The following is an 11210-nucleotide window of genomic DNA, read 5'->3' on the forward strand; positions in this document are numbered from 1 at the left end:
GGACTGCCCCAACTACCGATGGGTGACGTTGCTCTCAGTGCCAGGCAAGGTCTTTGCTTGGATAATTATTGAAAGGTTTTGCCACCATATACTTGAGCACCAGCATCCAAAGCAGTCAGGCTTTACACCAAACATGTCAATGATGGACCGTATCCTTGCACTTTGGGTCCTTACCAAATGCCTATGAGAGTTTCGGCAGGGGCTGCTTGCAGCCGATGTTGATCTCTGTAAACCGTCTGAATCAGTGAATCGGGATGCCCTCTGGAGGATTTTTGGGCTTTATGGCGTGCCACCAAAACTGATCAATCTGGTGTCTGAACTCTACTCTGGTACTGAGAGTACTGTGAGATGTGGTAATACCATCTGTGACTTATTTCCATTTGTTACTGCAGTTCTTTAGGGGTGTCTATTTGCCCACACACTTTTCAGCACTTATATGGGCTTGATTCTGGAGAGGATGTCAGAGAGATCAAGCTGCGTTGCATCGTTTGGGAATGTCAAGATCTCTCACCTTGATTTCACAGATTATGCAGTTATCTTTGCACAGACTCTAGATATTATTTTGGGGGCCCTCGAGGTGCTGAATGAGGAGTCACAGCCGCTGGGATTACGTGTTTCCTAGGTCAAAACTATGGTCCAGGCTTTCAATGACATTTTGGATGCTGCTGTCTTCTCTGTACCTGCTTGTGGTGAGGATGTTGAGGTCACGGAAAGATTCACTTACCTTGGCAGTGATATTCATGTCTCTGCTGGCTGTGACCCAGAGGTCAAGAGATGTCTGGGTCAGACCTGGGGAGTCATGGAGTCACTCGATCATGAGGTGTGGCACTGCTGTTACCAATGCAGGACGAAAGTCTGAGTCTTCAGGTCCTTGGTGCTTCCAGTCGTGCTCTATGGATGTGAGACTTGAACTCTGATCAGGGATCTGAGATGGAGACTTAATTCCTTTCGTACCAGGTTTCTTCGGAGAATCCTCGGCGATCGCTGTTCGGACTTTGTGTCCAATGAATGGTTGCTGAGAGAGACCCAAATGAGATTTGTTCCCTGCATAGTCCGTGAGCATCAGCTGTGGCTGTATGGACATGTGTCTGGTTTTCCTGATGCTGATCCTAACCACCAGATTCTCTCAGTGAGGGAGCCTCGTGACTGGAGGAGACCAATGGGCCGATCATGTGCCTTGTGGGTGTAGCGGATTGATTAGCATCTTAAGGAGATGGGGATGGGCCAGGCACCTGCCTGAGGGATGGCCAGATGGAAGCCCCAGAAGTACTAGTGGAAAGTGCATGCAGCGACGCGCTGCTCGAGTGCATGCTCCCATATCTGTCCTGACCTGACATCAGCATTCGTTGCTTTATTTCATTTTCCGCACATGCGGTCATCATGAGTATCTCTTTAACCAAGCAGAATTTCAAAATTTAATCTCTAAAATCGAACTTTCAAGCAGTTCTGACTCCTGGAAAAGTGTTCATTTGTCCAATTTCGGAGGTGAATGTTGAATATACTCCAGGAGGTATCTGTTTAATTTGATGATTCGGTGATTGCCAATTGCATCCCAAGGGTGCCGTTTCTTGTCAACCGTTTATTTGGAGTGCTTTAGCCAGCACTCCACAATAATCACACTGTCACTGAACACTGTAAATAGGTCGACTTGAGCAAAGTGCAGGGCTACTTTCCTGCATTGTTGTTCTGCGGTGCAACATGCGGTGGCTGCCTCACTGAAAATGTGAAACCCCGCCATGTAATACCTGATCCACGAGAACATATCGGACCCAATACATTTTTTGAACAAGAAAAAGAGCAATCAGAGATTGCAAACCCTCGCCAGGACTTCTTTTGAGTGGTGTATTTTTATCTGTTTTGGGGTAAATCCCATATGGCTGCCAAACCATGTGACCAATGACATCATATGTGTGAACGTTTTCTTCCTTATGGACAGGCGGTCATGCTTATAAAGTTTCACTTCAATCTGTTCAGCCACTTCAGAGAAGAAGATTTTTGAAGGTTTTTTTTAAACAATATGGCTGCCGAACCACGTGACTGATGACGTCATTATTTTTTTTTACTGTGGATGATTTGATCACTTGATGACCCTCAAAAATTTTCATACTGATTGGATGTGGTGTTCTACATATGCAATTATGATGTGATTAAAAAAATCACCCTCATTCCCCATGAGGAGTACTTGCTATGTGCCAAGTTTCAATTTTTTCCTTGATTCGCTGTTTCAGAGATACAGAGGTCCAAAGTTTTTGTGTTTTTCCAACATGGCTGCCACACCATGTGACCTATGACATCTTAGTTATCATTTAAACATTCTACATGAGTCGTCGCACCAATGGTGACAATTTCGTCTCAATCAGACAAGCGGTTGCGGAGAAAAACACAAAAGTTCTGTGCGAACAAACAGACAAACAGACAGACAAGCCAGTAGGCAACATGGGTGGTCGCTACATAATTGCATACTAGTCATACAGTTTTTGACGGATCGGGCTGAAAATTGTTGACAAAGAGTTTGATTATAGTGCGCATAAAAGTGCGGAAGCCGATTTTTGATTTTCGAAAAAAATATATATATATAAATATTTTTGGGATTTTTTCAAAAATTTCAAAGTCCCGTTGCTGGGCAACGGTGGTGTCCATAGCAACGGTGCTCAAAAGCGTACAACTAGATCCTGATATGAACCTACTAGTCAAGTTTCATCAAAATCGGTTGACTCCTCTGGCCTCCAGAGCTTTCATTGACATACATACAGACAGACGGAAAACCTGAGAATAACGGTAGTCTAATGACCGACCACCCAAAAAAACAAACGGACCCAAATGCAATACCCTCTCCGAATCCTTCAGCGAGGGTAAATGTCATGCTCTGCAGGACTATATCGTTTTTGGTACCATCTCTTAATGGTGAAGAATCACTTTAAGAATTAAATAATTCTCTTATCCAGATCCGGATTCGGATCTTCACCAAAATCGAACCAATTCGTCCTTGCTGCATACGCAGCATGTCCACCAAGTTTCATCAGAATCTGTCAACAACTTTTTGAGATATCCTGTACACAAACAGACAAACAAACAGACAAACAAACAGACAAACAGAAAATGGTGAAAATATAACCTCCTTCACCTTCATTGGTAAGCCTGGTGTTGACTTCGCGGTTCCGTTGGTGGCTCGAGATCCTAGCCTGGTGTTGGAGTAGCGGTTAGGTTGGTGGCTTGGGATCTTCACCTGGTGTTGACTTTGCGGTTAGGTTGGTGGCTTGGGATCCTTGCCTGGTGTTGGATTAGTGGTTAGGTTGGTGGCCTGGGATCCTAGCCTGGTGTTGACTTCGGGGTTAGGTTGATGCCTTGGGATCCTCGCCTGGTGTTGACTTCGGGGTTAGGTTGGTGGCTTGGGATCTGAGCCTGGTGTTGGCTTAGTGGTTGGGTTGGTGGCTTGGGATCCTCGCCTGGTGTTGACTTCGGATTTAGGTTGGTGGCTTGGGATCCTAGCCTGGTGTTGACTTAGTGGTTAGGTTGATGGGTTGGGATCCTAGCCTGGTGTTGACTTAATGTTGAGGGTGTTGGGCTTTGGATCCTAGGATCCCGAGTTCAAATCCCGCTCAGCTGTTGAATTAACACCAGGTGGGATTAACTCGGCCTATCATCCTTCCGACGTCGACAAAATGAGTGCCAGCATGCTGGTATACTGTGTCGGAGTGGCGACCCATCCAGGATTGTGCCCAATAGCCAAGGAGACTGCTTGGGCAGCACCAACGCTCTGCACAGAGTATGGTCCCAATCTCCTCATCCTCCTCCTCCTCCTCTAGATGACAGATCAGAGTAGTTTTGACATCACACGAAAGACCAAAAGATCTTTTCCTATCTGGATGCACTTGTAACATCAAATAGATTTTGAGTCATTCTCTTTGCTCGATAATTTGTCAATCATTTGTTTGACTAGCCCTCACCCCACTTCTTCCACATGTCCCTTGTTTCTCCAAGTCTCCCTCTATTTTGTCCTTCAACCCTGCTGTTGCTGTGTACTCCCCTTTTTTGCATTATCTTATGTCCTGATCCGTTCTGTGCTCAAGCTCCTCCATGAGCCTCAACATTATCCAAATAACCCCAAAACTCATCTTGCTGGGTTATTGCAACCTTCAGTGGCCTGTAGAAGCTCATAATCATAATACTATACTGCATGTTATTGGTATAAAAGAGTAATACTAAGTTCTCTTCCAAGGAACCTCAATGCAGGAAGAGGCCATTAGGCCCATCAAGCTTGTGCAATGCTTGCCGACTCATGGTTCCTTGTCTGTGCTCTGTACTTTTATTTTTTTTTAACACAGAGCATCAAGTAAGGAAGCAGCACGTACCATTTTTAAAGTCTTAATGGGATGACTCAGCCGTGGTTCGAACCAATGACCGCCCAGACGCGGAGCACTCTATGCTCTAAAGAGATATCAACAATTCTCTTTGATTCATGGAGAACTGTTGATATCTCGTTTGAGTGGATAAGTACCAGTGACCAAAACCTGACAAATGTTGCTTCATTTTAACAAATAAATGAACTGTTGTTGAAACCTGATTGATGGAATCCAATAATACACTATTAGCCAAACGGCACAAATCTTGACCTCAAAATACTTGAATTTCTGAAACCCATTGACAAAGGTTTCTTTCTGTATTTTATCTGTTTCTCTGCATTTCGTGATGTTTTATTCGGCAGCCACCATGGTACCAATGAATCAGATTGGGTGCCGATTCGGAGGGATTAGTAAACAACACCATGTTTTGTGGAATTGTTGACATTTCAGCGTTGCAGAATCTTTGAGCAATTCAAAATTGTACTCATAAGAGCATGGGCAAGAAAATCTTCAGGAGAAAGTGGCTTGTTTAGAATCGCGTGGCACCTGGCATGATTCAACAATCATGCAGCTGGCCCGAGCAATAACATATTTTTGAAATGCCTAAGACTTGCTGCTATGTCCCTTTAGACGATATCTGTATGAATCACTCATTGTACGAAAAAAAAAAAAAAAGCTTGCTTTGAGCAGGGCATTCTCATGATCACAACGACTCATCAGTGACGGAACAGGAAATGAGTACCAGTTCCCCCCCCCCCCCCATTCTCTTCATTCTCATGACAGTCCTTTAAAAAAATATTTAAAAAATATATATATATTTTACATATATATACATATACTGTATATGTACATGTATATATCTGCGTGGCTGGATTTGCTTGATTGTGTTGAAGGTACATATTCCACATTTAACAGGGATTATAAAGCATAATTTTGCAAAAATACATATAGCAATCCATTCATTTTTATTTTATTGCTCATTGTTTTACAGTCCAGAAGAAAAGAAGATTTTCAGGTATTGTCCTTTCCTTGAACGTTCTTGCCACGTTGGCGTTATGGGAATACATTATTAATACAGTATACCTGGTCCCCGCTGTGATGATAGCATTTCATAAGCTTAAGGCCTTGGGTTGATTTACTGGTTGGTGGGATTTTTCTGTAATCCCTATACAGTACCTATACTCCAATCCTGATTTATTTGCTTTTTGTATACAAGGGCTCGGCTTGTGGAAGGGCTAGAGCATAGTGGAAGGGAACAAAGGAAGGGAGAAACACCAACAACAGCAGAGTCGAAGTGAGAGTGAGATCAAGGGGATTTGGGGGGAGGAGGTGGGGGGGTCTCATGGTTTTGAACAAGCTGAATGAAACATGGCAAGAAGAGGAAGGGGAAAGTGGGGATGAACCAGAAAAGTTACAAACCAACTGCCAACTAACAAATGAGAAGAGGTGAAGTTCAACGGGGGTGTGAGGGGGATCACAATAACCTGGAAAAGGGAAGTGCATGGAAATGGGGTCATTTGGGGTATACGACATCATGAGTATTGATGGGGGAATGATCTAGGGTATTTGGGAACAGCCGGCCTGAAGACCTCGAGGGGAAAATGGGACCTTACGAGCCGGTGAAGCCAGGGAAGTAGAGATCATGATCTATTCATTAAATGCATATTTGACGGCATTTCAGCTCCAATTTCAGATATATGCTATTTAGCCCCCCCCCCCACCCTCCCCTCAAACCCCTGTCAGGGCAGGAATTTTGAATTTGGTCAAGGGTAACAGTGCATACAGTGCCTTCATATTTTGAAAAATTAGTTGTCACAATAGTTTGGGATGCAGCTAAAATGGTGCATCTGAGGATGTAAGAATAGATGTCCTGTGCTCTGAAACTGAAGCTACCAATCAAAGTTTGCACAAGGTCATGTGCCTGATTGGAAAAGAAAAGTTTTTAAAAATCACTTTAATGTCTAATGGAAGAGAGAGAGAGAGAGAGAGAGAGAGAGAGAGAGAGAGAGAGAGAGAGAGAGAGAGAGAGAGAGAGAGAGAGAGAGAGAGAGAGAGAGAGAGAGAGAGAGAGAGAGAGAGACAGAGAGAGAGAGAGAGAGAGAGAGAGAGAGAGAGAGAGAGAGAGAGAGAGAGAGAGACAGAGAGAGAGAGAGACAGAGAGAGAGAGAGACAGACAGACAGAGAGAGACAGAGAGAGAGAGAGAGACAGAGAGAGAGAGAGACAGAGAGAGAGAGAGAGAGACAGAGAGAGAGAGAGAGACAGAGAGAGACAGACAGAGAGAGACAGAGAGAGACAGAGAGAGACAGAGAGAGAGAGACAGAGAGAGAGAGATAGAGAGAGAGAGATAGAGAGAGAGAGATAGAGAGAGAGAGAGACAGAGAGAGAGAGAGACAGAGAGAGAGAGAGACAGAGATAGAGAGAGACAGAGAGAGAGACAGAGAGAGAGAGAGACAGAGAGAGAGAGAGACAGAGAGAGAGAGAGAGACAGAGAGAGAGACAGAGAGAGAGAGAGACAGAGAGAGAGAGAGACAGAGAGAGAGAGAGAGAGAGAGAGAGAGAGAGAGAGAGAGAGAGAGACAGAGAGACAGAGAGAGAGAGACAGAGAGACAGACAGACAGACAGACAGACAGACAGTTGTTGCTCTCTGCTCTTTGGATGCAGATCTGGCCTCTCAGTGGGATACAAAACGTAAACTGTTCAGCCTGGTAGAGGTGTGCAATCTACCAAGTGCTGTTCTCGTCAATGACTTATTCTTCTTTATTTGGGTTTCTTTTTTTGCTATATATTGTTGGAGGTTATATTTGATACACTTCTCTATAACTACATAAAAGTGGTTTCATTCTTGCTTTATCACAGTCAATATTCCAACTTCTGTTTCAGAGGTGACCATCAAATAATTTTTATCCAAGGGTGGAATGAATAAGAAGTTTTACTCCACATTAACAGGTCTGTATATACGTACAAAGTCTGTAGTAATCAAGTCAAAGACTTCCAGTCGAGTCAGACTAAAGTCACATTTTTATGACTTCGAACAGCTCAGCCCTCAGAAGGCTGCAGACCAGACAGTGTCCAGAACTCAAACCTTTAGACTCCAGTCTTTCGAGTTATTATGAGTGATTCATTTTTGAGTCATAGGAAATTGAATTGCGCACATTAAATACCATATCTCCTGAAAGGATTAAAGTAAATAACAAGGGAAAAGCAAATTGGCATAAGAAAAACACTTGTGCAGGCTGGGTGACATCATTATCAGGATGGCACAGTACCAAATGGAACTGCACTTGGTGGAGTGCATACCTCTGCCAGGCTGAACAGTTTACATTTTGCATCCCACTGAGAGGCAAGATCTCCATCCAGACTTGAACCAAAATCTAATCGGCTTGTTTTTGTGTGACAACTCTTCCACCAAGTTTTGTTAGAATCCATCCATAACTTTTTGAAATAGGCTGCATATCGTTTTTGGTCTGATCTCTCAATTGTGAAGAATCATTTAAAAATAATTTTTTAATCTCATATCCGGATCTTGATTCAGATCTTCACCAAAATCAAATAATTTCATCCTTGTCACACACCCCACCTGTCCACAAAGTTTCGTCGGACAGAATACATCCATAAATTTTTGAGATATCCTGCTCACAAACAGACAGACAAACAGTGGTGAAAACATAACCTCCATCCACCTTCAGGGGCAGAGGTAATTATGTGATTCGAGATTCAACCCTTGAGACTCGAGACTTGACTGAAGCCACCACCGCATCTCCAGTTCTGTGAAATATTGACAGCCATTTTGTCCCAGGTGCACTGAGGACTATAGTACCTTGTCCGCACCACGATGCTGTGTCCTCCTGCCAAGAGGTCTAACCTTTTGAGTAGAGCTGATCAGCCAGACTCTCTTTTTTTTATTTTCCCTGCTATAAACTGTTATCCTGGTGTTTCACAGGTAGAGAAAGACTGTGCCGTCCTTCGGATGGACGTTAAGCGGGTCTCCCATCTGCTGGCATTAGTTTGTGGACATTAACGAGCCCACGGTATCCTTTGCAAAGAGTTGGCGAGCTATCGCCGGCACCATGTCCAAAAAATTATACCCTGTCCTAACCTCACGTTCCCCCTGTCCCAAGGGAACGAAGTGAAAACGGTTTAATCCCCCAAGGGGGGTTGCCACACCTCTTAGCTGGGCATACGATTAATAGTAGTAGTAAGTAATACTTTGCAGCATCCAGCCCATCATTCATTGCTCCAGAAGTTTGTTTAAGTAACTCATAAACTTCTCCAACTTATTGACTTTGAAACAATACGAATAGGTATGAAACTTGTCGGCTTAAGGATTCCAGACTCATCACTGTCAGGATTACTCCAAACATATTGTCTCCATTCATGTCCTGGTGTCTGTCTGCCGTTTAATCAGTCCTTCAATGTGTGAGAATGTTTTGAGGTTTTCTGACTTAGTTAGAAACTCAGCGACCTACGGAACACGGGTGGAAGGTGCGGCTATCCGGCCATGATTAACATGTCTCAACATCGGTATTTAAGGATAGTTTAAGTGCTAAGGTGGTCATTGAGAATGATTCTAAACGAGGTGCGACCGAGGTATAGGTGTCCTCTCATTATTGTGCAGAGATTTACATTTGTTAGTAGGTTGAATCATATTTACATTCTGGGTGCTTATTGATTGATTGGGTCTATCATCAGCTTTCTTAAAAAGCACTCGTTGCACATTATGCTTTAAACACACATTGGCCATTACATGGATATTATGCCAGATGACTCCTGATAAAAGCAAAACATTTTAAAGCATTTTTGTGGGGAAATGATTATTTAAGCCTCCCTCTCCAGGATGGGGGGGGGGAGGGGGGACATATACCTGTTGTCAGGTTTGTTTCTCCAATTAATGCCGCCAATTTTAATGGTACCTCCGAGTTTATTAGACCCCGAGGAGTATGAAACCACCATTTAGGTTTTTCTCCCTTTTTTGCCAATTCCAAGCTGTATCTTTCATCCGGCTGGGACTTTCGGAATGGAATGTTGTATCAATAATGGGAATAAAAAAAAAAATATGTGGATCGGCATAATTTTTTAAGTCAAGACATAATTATAGACTTTTTAACATTTTTCACCAAAACTTGACTAATGTTTGTCCAATCAGAACAAAATTTCCATCTCTTGATAGCTTAGGACAAAGTGCATTTATGCTTAATTAACATCACACCCCTCCGGTTAAAGGTCAAGGTCAAATGGCAGTGTAAAAAAAGGAGTTTTTGGTCATCGCTCAATGTTGCCAATGCTGAATCTCAAAGACCGCTTGACCTTCCAAGATGTTCTTGCATCATAATAGTGTACCTGCACTGAAGTTGTGCACCTGATATTTGATTTGTGTTCTTTGATCTATTTTTCAGATTGTGATATTATTAACAAAAAAACACCTTCTTGATCATAACTTGAATAATTTTCTTCCAATTTTCATGACGTTGAGTTTTATGGATGAAATGTAATTGAGGACACGTTTTCTTCATTTCTCCTCTATCCCGAAATGTTAAAGGTCAAGGTCATACGGCAGTCTGAAAATAATATGGCCATCATTGAATCACAGGTGTCGTTGGATACTTACCCTTGGCGATCGCTTTGTGATTACAGGTATTGAGTCTAAATGGAAATCGCTTTGTGATCGCAGGTATCGAGTCTAAATGGAAATGGTTTTGGAAAGAAATCTATAATGAAAGCAGATGCAGTAATGCAAATAACCGAGCAAACTTGGATTAGTGTGTTTCTGTTATGTGCATTCAAACCAAAAGTTTCCTTGAAACACTGTTTTCAATGGTTTCCCATTTGTGAGTGAAAATGAATCCAAATGTACAAAGTTTGTTGAAGTTACAACTTCCACCTGCGGCTCCATCATGTAGAAATGCATGGATATTAATAAGATGAGTTTATACTTGAAGTGATATTGCGATTATAATAAGTCACTTTTCACTTTTTTTCCACCGTCACTTTATCTCCGAACACACAAAAGTATCCTATCATGTCATTGGAGTCTCCTTACCTCTTGTTTGCCTGAAACGGTCTCAGCATTCATGTAGCCATTGCACACTGCCCCTTTTATATCAGTGGAGATTTCTCACAAAGATCGTTCATAATTTGTTTTCATCTCAGCCCAGCTACCCTTTCATACCACCTGCCGAGATGAGGGATTATGCCCTCCTCAATAGTTTTACTCCCGACATTTCTTCATCCTTCAAAACCCATTTAGCTTTTTTGAAATATCTCTGATTTGATGTCCAGTGCCTCGAATGAGGATGAGTCCAAACATTGTGTATAACTAAATTGAACAGGTCTTGCACTGGATTTTCCAAAACATTGATAACTCAATATTTGTGGCAATGTAAATATGTAGACAACTCCTGGGACTTGTCCCTCAACCCTGCTCACTCTCTCAGAGATATATTGTACCTTCACACTTTCACCCTTTAGGGTGGGAGGTGGGACATGGCACACTGCCCCTTTTATATCACCTCACCCCATTGGGACCATACTCTGTGCAGAGCGTTGGTGTTGCCATAGCAGTCTCCTGGGCTATTGGGCACAATCCTGGACAGGTCACCACTCCAACACAGGATACCAGCAAGCTTGTACTTATTTTGCTGACCTCAGAAGGATAACAGGCTGAGTCAACCCTACCTGGTATTAATTCAACAGCCAAGTTGGATTTGAACTCAGGACCCGAGGATCCCAAGCCCACCACTCTGGTCATTAAGCCAACACCAGGCATATGCAATTGATAATTATTAATCATCAGATTTTCTCCATTCATCTAACTTATTCACATTTTATTGCATTTTTTAGCTTTATCACTTTGGAGTAGTTTGTGAAGA

At 42.8% G+C, this 11210-nt stretch overlaps 1 protein-coding gene across 7 annotated transcripts in view; it reads left to right on the top strand.

Moving 5' to 3' along the window:
• CDK17 (cyclin dependent kinase 17) overlaps positions 1–11210 on the top strand; it is a 172011-nt gene that overhangs the window by 31031 nt on the left and 129770 nt on the right. The window contains exon 2 of one of the 7 annotated variants that reach the window (XM_085895356.1): positions 5335–5358. The exons of the other annotated variants lie outside the window; for them this stretch is intronic. The gene's annotated coding sequence lies outside the window, so the exon portion shown is untranslated. The remainder of the gene's footprint in view (positions 1–5334; positions 5359–11210) is intronic. 7 annotated transcript variants of the gene reach the window in all.

The sequence above is a fragment of the Eptatretus burgeri genome, chromosome 9 (assembly GCF_056783735.1).
Source record: "Eptatretus burgeri isolate ZD-2024b chromosome 9, Ebu_testis_v1, whole genome shotgun sequence".
Lineage (NCBI taxonomy): Eukaryota > Metazoa > Chordata > Myxini > Myxiniformes > Myxinidae > Eptatretus > Eptatretus burgeri.